Genomic DNA, 19,776 nt, shown 5'->3' with positions numbered 1-19,776 from the left:
ATATATTTCAGATATAAATGATTGTCTGCCAAATCCATGCAAGCTCGGCGCTACATGTAATGATAAAGTGAATGATTACAGCTGCACGTGTCCCCCAGGTTACAAGGGAAAGAACTGTGAAATAGGTATGATGTCAGATTAAACTCAAAATGTCTTCATGTCAATATTTGACTTTTAGTCTTGGAAAACTGTTTTCTTCGGAAATAATTATCATTACATTAACTTAGACAAATATTATCCGTTCATTACAGATATCAACGAATGTAAACCAAACCCTTGTAAACACGGAGCATCATGTATGAATGAAGTGAATGGTTACAAGTGTGTCTGTAAACCAGGTTACGAAGGGAAGAACTGTGAAATAGGTAATATCATTATCAAGATTGGCTTTTCTAACAATTGGTATATCATGTGTCTTACATAAGCAATAATCTTGCAATTAATAGTATGTTTCTATAACAGAAAAATCACTGGTACATAATCCGTTATTCAGAAAAAAAAACATAAAGTTTTTTAACGAACTATAATGAATAAAAAATTCGGTCGTCACTCATTAGTAAAATTGAGATTAATTCTGTCAAATAGACTACGAACCAGTACTCAGCTTTATATGTTTAAAACATTAATATTTAAAATATTCAGTCAAACTTGTATTAAGAGACTACTCAAGGGAGAAGGCAACAGTGGTCTCTTAATACATGTGGTCTTTGAAAAAAGGTTCCCCAATTTAACGCATTTATTTGCATTATAACGTTTGAACGTACTAGTGCAAGTAAACAATAATGTATTGGTATCGTATGTATATCCACTATGACTAATTATGAGAACTTTCATTACGTACATAAATTTATACCTTGCCTTTTTGTATTTTCTTTTAAATTGTTCTGACTTTATACATCACAATACAGGATTTTTGTTACATTATGTTCAACTTGAGTCATGTGAAAATAACCCAGGGTGCAGCTAGAGCTCTCACATTAGCTTTAAGATTTTACATAAATTGCCTCATTGTCATGATTATGCAATGAAGTATATTATTTATAAATTCATGAATGCGTTTTTTTGTTCAACTAAAACTGTAATTTTCTAAACTGCAGATCAATTGACAACTATTGGAATTCCAAACTCCTTTAAAATATTGTGCAATATCATACCTCCCGACTGATATTTCTGTCATGAGTGTCTTTGATATGACGAACAGGTCGATTGTGAAAGATTCCAGAATAGGAACAAGCATTATTTTTTTCAAAGTTTGATCACAAATAAGCGTTTAACTTTGTTGTATAGTTTTAAACTTTATATTTTTAACTTTTAGACATGTGGTATATATATTTCAGATATAAATGAATGTCTGCCAAATACATGTAAGCACGGCGCTACATGTAATGATAAAGTGAATGATTACAGCTGCACGTGTCCCCCAGGTTACAAAGGAAAGAACTGTGAAATAGGTATGATGTCAAATTAAGTTCAAAATGTCTTAATGTCAATATTTTACTTTTAGTCTTTGAAATTGGTTTTCTTTGAAAAAGAATGAAATACAAAAGAAAATAGACTTGGTGGACAATAAAACCTATAATTGGAATTCATTTTTTTACCATATGCAAAAGTTTAAACGATTTTTAAAATTGTATATCAATTGACTACTAATGAAACTTCAAACTCCCTTGATATACTAGTATTGTGCAAGATTATGCCTCTCAGATGATTGCTCGGTGAAAAGTTTTTTTGTTAAATGACGTATAGGTCGATTTTAAGTATTCAAGAATTTAAGACGTGTCTTGTTTTAAAAATAGTTAAAAACAATAAGTATTTGGCTTTGTTGAATTATTATAAACTGTGATTTCTGATAGTTTGTTCACGTGGAATACTAATTTCAGATATAGATGAATGTCTGCCAAATCCATGCAAGCACGGCGCTACATGTAATGATAAAGTGAACGATTACAGATGCACGTGTCCCCCAGGTTACAAGGGAAAGAACTGTGAAATAGGTATGATGTCAAATTAAGTTCAAAATGTCTTCATGTCAATATTTGACTTTTAGTGATGTAACAAAATAAAATAAACAAAATGACAATAATACATAAATAACATCAGACTACTAGCTGTTAACTGCCATGCCAGCTCCGGACCTCAATTAAACTGATTAAAAATTATGTCTTCATCATATGAATATCAGGCACAATCCTCCCCGTGAGTGGATTAGTATCATACTATCATAACATATATGAGAAGAACATAACCCGTGTCATGCCAACAACTGGTTTATTAATAATAAATGTGTTTAGTTCCGATGCAAAGACCCTAAAAGTGAATCAATATTAACGCCAAAATATGCAATCTTTAATGACCTGACAACAGTATCGTAACTATATCCCTTCTTCATTAGTCTATTTAAAGGTTTTGTTAGCTTCTGAGGTGAATACTGACATTTTTGTGCTTTATAAAGAATATTTCCATAAAATATTGGATGGGAAACACGTGAACGTATAAGAAGTCTGCATGTTGAGCTATATTTACGAATGATGATAAAATTTAGTAAATGTTTTGACTAGTTTGTGATATCGAAAACCCTGATGTAATAATTTTTCAGTAATACATAAATTTCTCTCGTTAAAATCTTAAACATTGTTACATACACGAGCAAATCGTACACGTTGAGATATGTAAACACCGTAAGATGGTGACAAGGGAACGTCGCCATCTAAAAATGGATAATTAACGATAGGAAATGAGAAATCATCTCTTTTATCATAAATTTTAGTATTAAGCTTTCCGTTAATGATATATATATCAAGATCGAAGAAAAGGCAGTAGTCATTGTTTGTATTAGCCTTATTTAAAGTAAGATCAACAGGATAAATTTCTTTATAATACATACGGAAGTCGTCATTGCTGAGAGCTAAAATATCATCCAAATATCTAAAAGTATTATTAAATGTGTGTATCAGATGTTGTTTCGATGGGTCTTTGCTGATTTTTGTCATAAATTGTAACTCATAGCAATACAATATATACATGTATGTATATACACACTAAATAAGGTATCTTATAAACTGAAAAAGATAAAATTGAGAATTGAAATGGGGAATGTGTCAAAGAGACAACAACCCAACCAAATAACAGGAAACCACTGAGGGCAACCAATGGGTCTGCATCGCATCGAGAAAATCTTGCTTCCAGAAGGTGGGTTTCAGCTGGTCCCTTAACAATAATGTGTACTAGTTTAATCAAAATGGAGGTCACACTAAACTCCAAAACATATGATTGAACTAAAATTTAAAAAAAACATAACAAAGGCCAGAGGCTCCGGGCTTTGGTCAGGCGCAAAAATGCATCAAAGATTGCATATTTGTTAATAAATATTGATTCACTCATAGGGTCATTACATTGGAAATAAACAAATTTATTCTAAAACCAGTTGTTGGCATGATACGGGTTATGTTCTTCTCATATATTTTATGATGGTATGATACTAAACCCCTAACGGGAGAGATTTGCTTGATTCTTATATGATGAAAACATAATCTTTAAATCAGTTTAATGTGGTCTGAATCTGGCATGTAATTAACTGCTAGTAGTCCTTTGTTAATTTATGTGTCTTCGTCCTTTTGCTTAGTTTCTTTTGTTACTTATTCTGACATCGGACTCGGACTTCTTTAAACTGAGTTTTACTGTGCTTATTGTTGTGTGTGTGTGTTTATTTTTCATTGGCTAGAGGTATAGGGGAGGGTTGGAATCTCACAAAACATGTAAGGTATCTGTTAAACCAATGATATTTCTTATAAATGAAAGATAGGCAAAATATACCAAAGGGACATTCAAACTCGTAAGTCGAAAATAAATTGACAACGCCATAATTAAAAAAGAAACAAAACAAACAACAGTACACAAAACACAGCAAAAAAACCCTAAAGACTGAGCAACACGAAACCCCCTATAAACTGTGGTGATCCCAGGTGCTCCAAAAGGGCTAGCAGATCCTGCTCCACATGTGGCACTCGTCTAGTTGCTCATGTTAGTACACACCCGGTAATAATTCTTATTCGGTATGTCACATTTGGAAAAAGGGAACGGGATTGTAGTTCCGACATTTCGAACATATCCCCTATCATCTGTGAAACGGATAGTCCATAACGGTGAACCAACTCGTGATAAAAGACGACATCTAATAAACTAATATCTTATCTTATGGATATACTAAGATATCTTATGAATATACTAAGATATCATTTAGATAAAATAGGATATCTTTTAGAAAAAACAGGACTTCTTATAGATAAAACAGGATATCGTATTAATAAAATAAGATATATTATAGACAAAATAAGATATCTTGTAGATAAAACAAGTTATTTTATTGGCGAGATAATATATCGTATATAGTGGTTCCCTCAGTTTTAGTTTGTAACCCGGATTTGGTTTTTTTTTCTCAATCGATTTATGAATTTCGGACAGCGGTTTACTACTGTTGCCTATATAGATATGATAAGATAACATGATATATCAAATCATTTATCTTCTAAAGTATACAGTATATTTTGAAATATTTATTAAATATTTATATAGTTAGAAATTAATAAGATATGTACTGTACATGTTTTTTACAATTTTTCACAAAAAATAATAACTTGGAAACAACAAGTTTAAACACGCCAGAAATTCTACCTTAACGTGATATTAACTTGTTTCCAAGTTATTATTTTTTGTGAAAAATTGTGTCCTTATATAGAGCGCATTTTTTTATACATTCCTGTGCGGTATCAATTACTTATTGTCCTAATCTTTTTGAATTTAGATATGTCTTTTTGCTCAGACTTTCATTCAAGTGAATACGATTTTTACCCGCTATTAATAATAAATTGATCATTTTACTGTTATATTTGTCAAATGCCTTATCGTCTAACGATTTATTATACATTATACACTAGATCATTACTGCTTTGCTAATCTGAGGAATGTTAACGGTAATGTCTGGATATTGAATGATAAGAAAACACTTGCTGGACGTTATTCATATATGCAGAACAATAATCAAAGATTTAGTAATCAATAGTAAGCATACTGATATCCAGTTAAAGATTCCATTGGATAGTGGACATGGCCCTTCATGGGATGATTCCAAACTTTTGTCGCCATAAATATTAAATCGAAAATAACAAAGTAAAATACAGATTACAATCAAATTGTTTAATAATATGTTTTTATTCCTTTGTAGGTATAATAAATACAGAAGTTATAATTGTTATTTCGTGTGGATCTGGCTTTTTTCTTGCTCTCGTTTGCGGTGTTGTTTGCTTTGTTATACATAGGAAATGTAAAAAAGCAAACATTACCCGAAATGTAGAAATTGGCCGAAATACAGATAACCGTGCAGCTCTGGAAAACCGTAATGTTGAAATGAGCCGACATATTTCGACGGAAAGAGGGGGTGATCACGAATACGCAGATATTAACGAGCTTGAAATGTCAGATTTCGTCGCATCACCATCCGAACAACCTGCTCTTTCTGATGATGATAACTCAAGCGAGTCATCAAATGGAATTCGATTAATAAGCGATGGTTATCTAAATCCATACCAGGCATTGCTACCTGCACCGCAGCTTCCAGAAAACATTCATGAGGAGTCTAATGAAAACAGTGATACATTAGAAGAGAATAGGACCTATACAAATTTATATGAACCTTTGGAATCTAATAGACGAGAGGAATCCCATCTATATGCCAGATGCATCAGTGAACAGTCATTAGAAATCAAAGATGAACCCATCTAAAAACAAATACAAAGTGTTATTTTCATTTTCGATATCAACTGGTCGGCACAACTGGTGGAGACTATTAGTCCCCTGTGTCCTTCGCCTCATAAGACAATGCTTAGGTACTGCTGTATTGTATGTCATTCTCTTTTGATAAATTTCGGAATAATTAAGATGTATGGTTCAAACTCCACCTAGTGAAGTTGTCCTTAGATGAATGTAGATATTAATTTTAGGTCCTTTCTCATCATAGAGCTCAAAGTGATCAGGTACAGTTGTTCCGGGAACATAGTTATCGTCCTTTGATTTCCGTTGTCTACTAATAGAGTCCTTAATGTGGACAGTGTATAACTTGCAAATTTTTTTTCACATACCTTCCAAATTTATTTATTTATATTTTATGTAAAAAACATAGTAAGTAGGGGGGTGAACTTACTTGTCTAAAGAAATTGGAGGATACATTTTTGCGTAAAAAAGCGTTTTGGTCCAGTTTGAAAAGGTCAAAAATAGGTATGCCTGAAGCTGTCAAACTGAATTACAAACCCCCTTAACAAAGAATTGTTCATATTTTGAGTTAGAAACGATAGACTGTTCGACAATGTTGATATAATTTGTCCATAAAGTAGTAGATTACACTGTAAAAAAATCTTTTTAGGATAGAGCACGTATGATTTTTTTAATGGCGTTTTTTTGTCTAAACGAAATGCACTACGAAATAATAACTGTGTTTTTGGCCCACAAATAATCCCTTTATTGTCACCTTTTTTGGCTTTGGTCATTTTTCATGAAGTTTAATCAAGCAACTAGCTTCTGATGCATATCATAACTTTTATTGTGTTAATCTAGAAAACAGAAATCGAAACTGGTCGATTAAAGTAGAACGTAAAAAGATCAAAACATAAAAATGCACTTCATGTCATTCAATATTCTCCTGTCCATTTGTTATGTTAATTATGGCCTGTTAGTACAATTTGTAATGTTTTTTTGTTATTTAATGTTTACTTATTTAGATTATATCTCGTCTCTTTATTTTTAATCTATACCAGCTTTGATAAGTGTTTGCTATGACTATAAATGTTCACTTCTGTTCTCGTACCATGAACAACAAAATTATTTATTTTTATTATTATTGTTCTCCATTTATACAGTATACCTTACAACAAAATTATTTTCATTTACCTGTCGAAATTATTCTCTTTGGTGTCATTTTGTTCAAGGTTAAAGGTTTTCTTTCTGAAATGGTTTAACATTTTATTTTATTATTTTTTTGTATTTGCATTGTGTCATAGATCATTTTTATTTATGTTCAAATGTGTTTATATGTCTTTATAATGAGTTAAGCCATTTCAATTGATATTTTATATTGTGTCTTTCTATCTTGTGATGTTACACTATTGTTTTAGATAAGTGTGAAGCTTGTAACCTATTAAAACATTTAAACCCGCTGCATTTGTTTGCACCTGTCTTAAGTCAGGAACCGGATGTTCAGTAGTTGTCGTTTGTTGATGTGGTTCATAAGTGTTTCTCGTTTTTCGTTTTTTTATATAGATTAGACCGATGGTTTTCCCGTTTTGAATGGTTTTACACTAGTCATTTTGGGGGCCCTTTATAGCTTGCTGTTCGGTGTGAGAAAAGGCTCTATGTTGAAGACCGTATTTTGATCTATAATAGTTTGCTTTTACAGATTGTGACTTGTCTCATTGGCACTCATGCCACATCTTCTAATATCTATCAGAATGTCAATTAATTTGAATTTTTATAAGTTTTTTAAATAATTGCATACAGCTGTATATAAACAATCTAGTGTGTATTTATGTAATCATGGTCAGATATGTATTGTATGGAAGTTTATCACACATTGATTTTTGTTTGTTCTGTTTAATAGTATAAATGATAAGGCAAAAAGTATGTAATGCGTTTTTAAATATAATTCAGCATTTCTATTAATTGATGATGGCAAAGCTGCAACTAAATACCAAAATTTGCGATATGACAACTGTACGTGTTAACGTTTTTTTAACATTGCTATATAAGCGTGAGGTTTGGCTAGCCATAAAACCGAGTTTAAACCAATCATTTTTCTTAGATTGTCCTGTACCAAGTTATGAATATGACAGTTGTTATCAGACAGCTCGTTTCTTTGGATGTCAGTGTTTGCATTTGTTGTAATTTAGTGTTTCTGTTGTTCCATTGTTTTCCTCTTATAGTTGATGTGTTTTCTATGTTTTTAGTTTTTCACCCGGATTTGTTTTTACTTAAACATCAGTCCACCACATAGAAAACTTAGGATTAAGAAACACGAACCAATCCTGATGTCGACAAGAAATCATATATCAATGAGGATCAACAGTTATTGCTGTATTAGTGGCAAGCATTATTATTATTCCTTTGTTGTCAGAATAGCAGACATGTGGGGTTAGTTGTTGTATAGAACATTCAATTTTGTAACACAAACTGCTGTTAGTTGCTTTTAACAGATATGTTTATTTATGTCTAGAGTGTATACTAACTTTGTTTGTCAATGAAAATGCTCTATCCTGTTTAGAGTCCTGTCATTACCGTTAACGACTCCTTTTATATTGTGTTGTAAAATGCATCTAGTAGTGTATTTGTATATTGTTCTATATTTGCGTTCAATTTTCGATTGATACATTCTGTACGTACATAATATCGAGGTGTAATACTACCATTATTTTTCCCTTTTAGTCTATGTTAAATTTTCAATTTTTAAAAAATTAGCAGAATCTATCTTTGTTTCAAATAAAGAACTACTGGGTATCAGTAACGTTTTATCCTGTCCAGTACTACAGATAAGATTTCACATAACATTTCATTGTATATATACTGACCGACTTTAGAAACGCAACACTAGATTATTTTTGTGTTATTTTTGAATGAATTTGTCACCGTTAAATGCGATGACTGCCTGTTACAAACGCCAAAATGATTGTCAGAAAGGTCAACAAATTCTGTCTGACATGTTTTGGGTTCTGTTTTACACCTTCTGATTTTGCATTTTTTCAACCCGTTATTTGGTTTTAGCAATTATACGGTTGGAACTTTAGGGCTTTAAAGGTTTTCCTTCAGTCGATTCTTTGGCAATTCAGTTGATGTGAAACATTTATGGCATGCATCTGTAATCAATGGCACTCGGCAATTTGATTAGCAGTTGACGTTGCGGCCGTAATTATGCCTGGCAAATGACGTTGCATAATCAAATTCTGTTGACGTTTCATTGTCACTACACGTTGAGCTGTTCATTGATGGCCAGCAACAAATCTTATCTACTTGTATCGATGTTGGAAGGACAGTAAGACGAGTTTCTGAAGTCATACAGTATGGTTGCAGCACGTTTATGCTTTCATGTTTGCAGTATTTTTAAGGGCTAATTCAGTTTTTTATTTCTCAGTCTTGGCAAAATAGAGATGCAACATTTTTTAACTGATTTAAGGGAGACAAAGGATTGAAAGAACTGTTTCACAAAGCAAAAAAACCTGAAACAATCTTTCATGGGTCCAAAATTTCGCTTTAAGAAATTCGTGCGACTTCAAAAATTCGGTATGTTCAATAAACACAGGTACGTCAGAATTTGATTTTTTGTAAGGAGAAAGAAGCATGATAAGCATTACAAGTAGTTGTGAGAGAATCAAACAAGATTTGGTAAAAATAAATCAACAAAATGAGTGTTGCGTTTCTAAAGTAGTTCAGTATAAGATGAAAATCAGCACTTGTAGTACATCAATCAAATGTCTACCCTTCCTTTCATGTTTACAAGCTTTAGTGACCATGTAACTTAAATTTTTCAAACTATTTTATTGAAACACCGAAAAAAAAACTGAACCACCCAAGATATATGTTTAGGACTCAGAATTTTTTTTACTGCAATGAAATGCAGGATTAATTTCATACAGCTCTCAAATTCAAGGGAGTATTTTGTCTACCCCTTTCCGTATGCAACCAGATGTGACGTACTATGATTTGATGGTATTACACCTCTATGGGAAGATTTTTTATAAATTTGTATATAAAAAAGCAATTGCTCTATATTTTTTTTCCTTTTTTTTTGTCTACATTGTACATTTATTTACTCTTTGTTATTATTAATCAATTATTCATTTTTTTTTGTTTTATATACCAAACCCCTTAAAATCATAGTCAGGTGGTGATGTACAGGGATTATAAAAGCCTGACTACTGAAAAAAAACTCTCAAAAAAAATAACAAAAATAACAAAATTATAAATATGGATGGATTTTGTTTGTAATTATAATAAATTTTGCTTACTGATATTCGTTAGTTATTATTTACCCTGATTGCTGCTCTCGTCAATGGAAAACATGCTGACCGTGTTGGAAAGATATATGAACTTTAAATGACATGCATATTTCGTGTACCCATTGTGAAACTTTATTGGGTGGTGTTGAATTCAAAACAATGTAATAAAGCAAGTGAAATGAAAAGTAATATATTAATAGTTATCAAAGGTACCAGGATTATAATTTAGTACGCCAGACGCGCGTTTCGTCTACATAAGACTCATCAGTGACGCTCATATCAAAATATTTATAAAGCCAAACTAGTACAAAGTTGAAGAGCATTGAGGATCCAAAATTCCAAAAAGTTGTGCCAAATACGGCTAAGGTAATCTATGCCTGGGATAAGAAAATCCTTAGTTTTTCGAAAAATTCAAAGTTTTGTTAACAGGAAATTTATAAAAATGACCACATTATTGATATTCATGTCAACACCGAAGTGTTGACTACTGGGCTGGTGATACCCTCGGGGACGAAACGTCCACCAGCAGTGGCATCGACCCAGTGGTTTAAATAGTTATCAAAGGTACAAGGATTATAATTTTGTACGCCAGACGCGCGTTTCGTCTACATAAGATTCACCAGTGATGCTCATATCAAAATATTTATAAAGCCAAACTAGTACAAAGTTGAAGAGCATTGAGGATCCAAAATTCCAAAAAGTTGTGCCAAATACGGCTAAGGTAATCTATGCCTGGGATAAGAAAATCCTTAGTTTTTCGAAAAATTCAAAGTTTTGTAAACAGGAAATTTATAAAAATGACCACATTATTGATATTCATGTCAACACCGAAGTGTTGACTACTGGGCTGGTGATACCCTCGTGGACGAAACGTCCACCAGCAGTGGCATCGACCCAGTGTGTAAATAGTTAACAAAGGTACAAGGATTATAATTTAGTACGCCAGACGCGCGTTTCGTCTACATAAGATTCATCAGTGACGCTCATATCAAAATATTTATAAAGCCAAACTAGTACAAAGTTGAAGAGCATTGAGGATCCAAAATTCCAAAAAGTTGTGCCAAATACGGCTAAGGTAATCTATGCCTGGGATAAGAAAATCCTTAGTTTTTCGAAAAATTCAAAGTTTTGTAAACAGGAAATTTATAAAAATGACCACATTATTGATATTCATGTCAACACCGAAGTGTTGACTACTGGGCTGGTGATACCCTCGGGGACGAAACGCCCACCAGCAGTGGCATCGACCCAGTGGTGTAAATAGTTATCAAAGGTACCAGAATTATAATTTAGTACGCCAGACGCGCGAAACATCAAATGGTAAATTGCCACAAGAATTGTATCCATTTACAATATAAGATATTTTAGGCAGTTGTCAGCTTCAGTATAAAATCATTTTAAAATATGAGTTAACTTACCTGCTTATTCATAGGTGGCAATCCCAAAAAAGTCCATTGTAAGTTTTTCTATGATGATAATGTGAAGTGGTTCTATTTGTACAAGGTCAGTTTGTATCAATATTCTATGGAATAAACAAATTAATCTAGTGGGACTTTCAATACGCATGTCGAAGAAAAAACTGAAAACGCCATGGAAAAAACAACAAAAAAGGAAAAAATTGAAGCAGACGTTTTCAAAACATTACATTAGAAACGTAAAACTGAACCAGACGAACTCCATCATCAACCAGGGTAGAACTCCGGTGCTCCTAACTGGTAAACAGTTCCTGTGGAAATTTTGTACTCTGATTCTTCGCTGATCATATTGTGTATGTTCTATCTGTGTTGTAAATGGATACAATTCTTGTGGCAATTTACCATTTGAAGTTTAAATGATAATTTCGAGCGATTATCTTAAATCAATCCTAATTCTATCTTACTTTTTATATACAATTTTTCAAATAAGACGTCATTTTTGTGATGTTTCAGAAATTCAAATGTGACGTCATTTTTGTGATGTTTCAGAAATTCAAATGTGACGTAATCTTTGTGCCTTTTCACCACTTCGTATGTGACGTCATTTTTATGATTTTTTGCGTTGAGGCCTGGACTAAGTCGGGTGTGTCTATTTTTCTGTGTTGGTCTTTGCATTATGTATTCGGGTTTTGTTTTCTGTAATTAGTTAATACTTCAGTTTCATTATGTATATCTTTTATATCCATTTGATAACATTTACTGTTTGCATAGCATAAATTGTTCTAAATAATAAGGACATGATGTTCTTATCCCAAGCATAAAACATAGCCGTATTTGACACAACCTTTTTCAACTTTTGATCTTCAGTGCTGTACAACTTTGTACTTTTTTTCACTTTCGATCTTTTATATCTGGGCGTCACTGGTGAGTCGTGTGTGGACGAGGCGCGTTTTTGGCGTATTGAATTTTAAACCTGATGCCTTTTGTAATCTATTAATCATGTGTTCCTTTGTCTAATATGTTCTCCTATTTATTTGTATTGTAGTCCTGTATTATTATGTTGTCATTTCAATGTTATATTTAACATTGCCATTAAAGTGCGAGGTTTGGCATGCCACAAAACCAGGTTCAACCCACCATTTTTATCTTTAAAAATGTCCTGTACCAAGTCAGGAAAATGGCCATTGTTATATTATAGTTCGTATCTGTGTGTGTAACATTCTAACGTTGTGTTTCCGTTGTGTCGTTTGTTTTCTCTTATATTTGAGTGTGAATTCACATTCCTATAAGACGTGTCACGCTACTTTTCTATCCCAAATTCATGTATTTGGTGTTGATGTTATATTTGTTATTCTCATCGGATTTTGTCTAATGCTTAGTCCGTTTCTGTGTATGTTACATTTTAATGTTGTGTCGTTGTTCTCCTCTTATATTTAATGCGTTTCCATCAGTTTTAGTTTGTTACCCCAATTTTGTTTTTTGTCCATAGATTTACGAGTTTTGAACAGCGTTATACTACTGTTGCCTTTATGTACATGTAAAAAGTAAAATCACAAAAATACTGAACTCCAAGGAGAATTCAAAGTGGAAAGTCTTAAAAATACCCGCATTGATGACTTTATCTCTCACTGGTGTTAAACTGATCGTGGTAATTACTGTCTGCTTCATATCTTGACTAACATCTATAAATTAACAATGAGGGTAGGTTCAAAACAAAACTTTACTACAAATGATTTTTACAGGTACCCAATTGGGAACTTTTCATTTATATGTATAGCAACATTCCAGCATCACCTGCATACGAAGTATATATCTCCAAGTTGATACACTATTCAAGAGCATATATCTATCATGCTTTCCTTGATAGGGGTTGATGCTAACAAGGAAGCTATTCAACCAAGAGTTCAAAATAGTGAAGCTGAAATCATTCCCTCGTAAATGACACGGACGTCATCACGAAATGGTTGACCGTTTTGGAATATCTGTTTCACAGATGGCGACGAACAAACGTAACTACAATATCGTTCCTTTCTCCCGAATGTAAACAACAGAATTAGACACCGGGTTTGTACTTACACGAGCAACACGACGTTGCTACATGTGGAGCAGGATCTGCTTAGCCTTTCGACCTGAAATCTTCCCAAGTTTTGGTGAGGTTCGTGTTCCTCAGTCTTTGGTTCTCTATGTGTGTCTGTTTGTCTTTTTCTTTTTATCCATGGCGTTGCCAGTGTCTCTTCGACTAATGAGTTTGAATTTCATTTTGGTATCCTTGGTCTCTCTTTTGGTAAAGCAAAAGAAGAGGCACAAGAAGAACAGAATGAATAACATGTAAACCAGAAAAACCAGGATAATTAATCTGATTTAAAGACTTTTGGAAAACCTACAAAAAGATGTCCAGGAACACAAAACATTGCTCAGTGCTACCATTAATTGTTGAAAATTAAGATCCGATATTTGACAATACACTTTGGTTAAGTTGTACATTGAAAGAAAGTACCTTCTTTGGAGGGAGCCCTCTGAAAGCTGACTCATTTGATAAAAAGATATTGCGAGGAAATCAACAAAAGCAGTACAATGACCTATAATTATTAATTTCTGTGTCATTTGGTCTCTTGTTGAGAGTTGTCTCATTGGTAATCATACCACATCTTCTTTTTTTAGCATGCAAACAACTGGTTTTAGAATAAATGTGTTTATTTCCGATGCAAAGACCCTATAAATGAATCAATAGTAAAGCCAAAATATGCCATCTTTAATGACCTGACAACTATACCATATACTAAAGTACCGGGAGAAGTTATTTTGAACAATGGTATGCAATAAGAGGAAACAAAGTAGTACCAAGAGATAAGTTTAGTCAAATCAACCCTTAGTGTCATTTCAAGAGATTCAATGAATTATTCTGATTCTTTAATCGTTTTCTGATATATCTCGTAGCTACTGCCCCTTTAAGACATAGCGGTCAAATACAAACAATCAAATAAAAACTCCTGACTTGGAATATGTTTGAAAAAAATAACAAAAAACAAGGAAAACCTTTTGGAAAAGGCAAGCTCATTAGATTAGTACTTACAACAAACTAAAGCAAACAAAAACAAGAGGCTCTCAAGAGCCTGAATCGCTCACCTTAAATGTTTTGCTTAAATCTTCCATCAATGATTATTTTGGGTTTTCAATTTATATAAATGGTTCTTCGATTCTGTCATATCTTCTTCAAAAGCAAAAAACAAGAGTGGACACACTGAAATGTCTCGTGTGTCTCGTGTTCATTTTATGCGAGAATCATTGTCATGATAATTTGGTTGCATTTTCCTTTAATTTATTGTTTTTTCTCTAATCATTGGACAAATCTCATTTGCTTCATGAAAACTTGGCAGCTCTGTTTGAATTAGTTAGGCTTATAACACCTAAATCCTGTTATGGAACCTTTTTGACAAATTTTGTACAATTTCATAGAGGTCCATAGACTTTTAACTTGTTATGTCTGAAAACTAAGTGCTATTGATACAACCAAGGCCCTGGAACAAACTTATTCAGATTTCATCGAGGAAGTCATGCTTAATAAGAACTTGGAACTGTTATAAAATCTGTTTTTACAAGATAATATTACAGATATTTGAAGGCAAGTAAATAATTAAAAACAAATTATCAACATATTTTTTTTTTTATTGTTAACTCAAGTTTCCTGACATCACAATTTCTCAATGGGACTGTCAATTTAAATAATCATTAAATCATAAATGCCCAATATATAAAAAATTTCTATTTGAATTGTTGATTTGATTTGATTTGATTTGATTTGATTGATTCGATTTGATCATGTCATCTTACCTCCATAAATCAGATAAACAGGTAGTGCATGAGGAAAATGATAAAGGAAAATCCACGATCCCGAACTCAGATTGAATTAACTAAAAACAAGAGAAAAAAAGTTTTCTAAATATATTCAACCAGGGACCTATATAAGTCCTTGATTCAACCAATTCAAGGTATCAATTTGAATAAAAGTTTGCAGTCTTCTTTTTATATTCAGAATCAAGATAATAAAAAAAAAAAAAAGCAAAAAAAAAATAATAAATAAAAATTCATAAGCACAATGAAAAGCAGTATAAGCCCATACAATGGGTCTGATTTGTCTTAAAATTACTTGACAGATAAATCTTGATCTGCTGAATATTTTCAACCCTTACCTGTTTTGCTTCAACTCCTTTAGTTTTTGAGATTTTTAAAGCCCAACACTGTATATTATCCCTATGTTCTCCTTAGCCATGGCGGCCATGTTTTAAAAAAAAAAAGATATATACTAAATACAATATGGATCCTTTAGCCTTAGTTTGGCTCAAATTGGTTTATAAGTTTCAGAGGAGAATATTTTAAAAGTTAAACAACATGATGAACTAATTGTGTAAAATTGAGTTAAAAGGCCAATATTCTAAGGGGTCAAAAGCCAAATTGGTTATTATGCTTTGCTAATTGTTGAAGGCTGTACAGTAACCTATAGTTGTTAATTTCTGTGTCAGCTGATGGATCTTGACATAAACATTTTCACACCTGTCAAATTTGCTATAAAGCTTTAGTTTTTGAGATATAAGCCCAAAACTGCATTTTACACCTATGTTCTATTTTTAGCCATGGCGGCCATTTTTTTTGATGAAATGGGAATTAAAACACAAACTTTATTCTAGATACCCTAGGAATTAATCAGATGAAGTTTGGTTTGAATTGGTTCAGTAGTTTCAGAGAAGATCTTTGAAATAGTTTACGACGACGACGACGACGGACGGCTAAAAAGGTGGGCTAAAAAGACACAAAAACATGTCTCATAGTGATTATTATTTTTATGTGCCTTAACCATACAATTTGGGGTTGTTTTTGTTTGGGTTGGTTTTTTTGTTTGGAGGGGGGGTGCAAAACAGATGCCCAACAGACAATATACAACCGGATATTTTCTAAAAAAAAAACGATGGAACATTTCCTGGGTATGCTTTATATCTGATCACAATTGAATTACTGTTTTTAATGCCGAACGTTATCTTAAAAAAAGTTAAAACTTAAACGATGCTTTTTACAAAAAATGGCTTAGCCGAAGCTAAACACGATTTCGAGACTCCCTGGATAAATACTGATTATTAATCACAACCTGAACCATAACTGAAACAGACTAAAGAGGTCAAGGCAGCTAGACTGGTTCTCTGTCCTTTATCTGTTTGACTCTGACAGGTATCTGAGATACCCGTATGTTGCAAGGGAGAGGACCAGCCTATCAAGGCAGCTTTCATGGGCAATGCAAGACGAAGACGTAAATACTTTTTGAACCTGATCGTGTAAACATAATTATAAAATGATTTCAATTTACACCGTATAATATTCTGAAATTGATCTGAACAGTTCCATGTCTTAGTATCGCAGGATTGAGGATATCAATCAACATTCACTAAGTGAAATGACACTCCGTATATTGCGTGCTTCTTAAGCGTTTTCTTGATACAATTTATAACTGTAATTCATTATTTAAAAAATATGTTTTTTAACTATATTATTCAGTGGCGGATCCAGAGGGGGGGTTCCGGGGGTCCGCACCCCCCCTTTATTTTGGCCGATCAATGCATTTGAATCGGGACATATGTTTGCACCCCCCCTGCACCCCCCCTTTGCCCTGGGCTAGCACCCCCCCTTTCGAAAATTCCTGCATCCGCCACTGTTATTAGATAGAGCTGTCCGAATCTGTTCTATATAATACAGACCAGCCAGGAAGTGTTCATATAGGAAATACTTTATATATATATATAAGTAGTAACACTTAGAAGTTTCCCGGTACTTGAGGCTTTTTAAGCAAAGTAACAGATAGCCATATCTGACTGGTTTATACAATTGTTATCATAAAAAGAAATTAAAGACATTTATAGCTATTTAATAAGCCTATAAAAACATGTTTTAAAAAAAACCTTGAAAATTACTAGTTCTGTCATATTACCGTTTGTCAATATAAGCCAGGAATATGTCAATTGATTTTCATTCGATCAAGCAGGTGATATAATGCTTTATACTGCACTCGTTCTATTTGAGCAGTCAAAATCCATTGACTGTATATTTCTATGTCAAATACAGTCACTGACCCGATATCACTTTTCCTCATGAATATTTAAATAGTAGAGCTGGAACTGTATTTTTAAAATATTCACGACGACCATTTCAGCCTGTAGCGTGGAACGACTCAAACTTATTTATTACACAATTGTTGGAAAAACATATTTCACTTGTTAATATTTTTTGTTTAAAACCTATAAATGATTATGGTTTATGCTTCATGTTGATATTTTAGTACATACTAAAACGAATTCGTTCACCATCGATTGGTTTCAACAGGTAATGTACATTTCATTGATCTTCATTGTGTTGTATATTTCTCCGCCAGATGTGAGGCCTTTTTAAAGGGATTTTATCCCCAATACTTAAATAAAATAAATAACTATAACACACAATAAACAACAATTGAACATGGTTTTTTTTTATCTAGATTGCAGTATAAAGACAACAATAGTGCATTGACTTGACATATCAACGATATAAGGATTCGGCCCCAAACGGGGAAAAAGTTTGGCAGAACCTCCCATTTCCCTGTTTCTAAGCCTCATCCTTATATCGTTGATATGTCAAGTCAGTACACTATTTTGTCTATATATACAGGAAAAGACGATATCCATGAATAGTTTGTATAAAATAATATAAATCAATATAAAATCAAAGTACTGAAGTACATCGGATGACCGCAAGTTCTGGTAGTTGGTCACAAACACTTGTCTCAGTAAAAAAAAACCATCTCTATACCTGAAAGTAAGGTTAAGGAACATAGATGTATTTTTATTCTCAGATAAGTTCATGTGTGGATGATGAATAAATGACCAGGAATTCAACCTCACCGTAATAACTATTATATTGTAGTGATATAATCATTTGTTATCAGTATACTCTGGTTTATTATTATCTATAATACTAAAATTACGAGGTCCAATTTGTCAGCCGTCATCACGTAAAAACGACGAATCAAAGAATTCGACTTTATATATAACTAATATAGTACAAAGGTGTAGATTAAAAATTACACCACTCCAGGCCCTTTTGTTATCCACGTTATTAATATTGCCAATAATTAAGAAGTTCCGGGTCGAGTCCGATACCGATACCAATAGTATATTCACCGGTTACCGATCATCTGTACGTTCCGCCTCTGACAGGCGCACCACCAAACGGTGTATTCGGGATTAATATGCTATATAGTATTACACGGGTCATAATCACAGGGTTGACACTACTTAACTGTCAAATTGTTACCTATTGTAGTATTTTAATCAGTTAGACTTTCTAAGATAACAATACGAATACTAAAAATCTGGACTAAAATAAGGCATATAGGTACAGTTTTCAATTTGTTAGCGGGCATGACGTAAAACAGCGAATCAATCAATTCAACTTTATTTATAACTAATATAGGACAATGCTGTTGATTAAAAAATATTCCATTCCAGGACCTTTTGTTTTCCAAATAATTAATATTATCAATAATTTATAAGTTCTAGTTCGACGGGTTCAAACTGAAAGATTTGAAAGTAGAGAAAACTGTATCTTATAATTGGCATTACTTTATCAGATGACAATTCTAATACTAAAATAAGGCTTGCGCATAGTTATATACTTTAATTCCGTCACGGACCCGCGAATATCACGGGTGTGTTCTAGTATACTATATAAATATTTGTATAAGTGTTATATATAATTTTCATCCATTTGTATATCATTCTATTCTACTAAACCCAGAAATACGCTTCTGACGCAACAAATAGTGAGATTTACTCTTATTTTATAATGACATAAAATTACAAACTAAAATGTATCATTTATATTGAAATAAAGTACTTTACTTTTAGTAGGTCACATTTCATATAAAACTTACATTTTCTCATCTTTAACTACTATAAGTAGATACACTATGGGCGCTTCCAGGCACTTGAGTTATCATAATACTTTGAACGACAATTCACTTAAGAGAAATGAATAACTCTTCACCCTTATCTGTGATTGATACAGTTATGATCATTAAAAAAGTAACGGTCTTTGAAGTGGTATATGTATCGAATGTAAATCATATGATGTCATGTTTTAAATATGAAGAGGTAATAGTACACAGTGTCATTCGGTATATCGGTAAAATAACTAAAAGTGGTCAAGTATTGCAATCGGATCGTGAAAGATATGTTCTTCTACCAATTACTAACGCCCATAGACTACCCAACTCTATACACATAACACTAATAAAAACCAAACTAAAG

At 32.7% G+C, this 19,776-nt stretch overlaps 1 long non-coding RNA gene across 2 annotated transcripts; it reads left to right on the top strand.

Moving 5' to 3' along the window:
- Positions 1-21: 21 nt before the first annotated feature.
- Positions 22-10,033, top strand: LOC143049648 (uncharacterized). 2 transcript variants are annotated; one of them, XR_012970279.1, is made up of 3 exons: positions 22-125; positions 252-365; positions 5,222-10,033. It is a non-coding gene; the product is annotated as an uncharacterized LOC143049648 (long non-coding RNA). The 2 variants fall into 2 exon arrangements; XR_012970280.1 differs by lacking the exons at positions 22-125; positions 252-365 and adding exons at positions 1,335-1,451; positions 1,881-1,994.
- Positions 10,034-19,776: the final 9,743 nt, after the last annotated feature.

Source organism: Mytilus galloprovincialis, chromosome 10, assembly GCF_965363235.1.
Source record: "Mytilus galloprovincialis chromosome 10, xbMytGall1.hap1.1, whole genome shotgun sequence".
Classification (NCBI taxonomy): Eukaryota; Metazoa; Mollusca; class Bivalvia; order Mytilida; family Mytilidae; genus Mytilus; species Mytilus galloprovincialis.
Note: the sequence above shows the minus strand (reverse complement) of the source record. Positions and strands in the feature narration are given on the sequence as shown.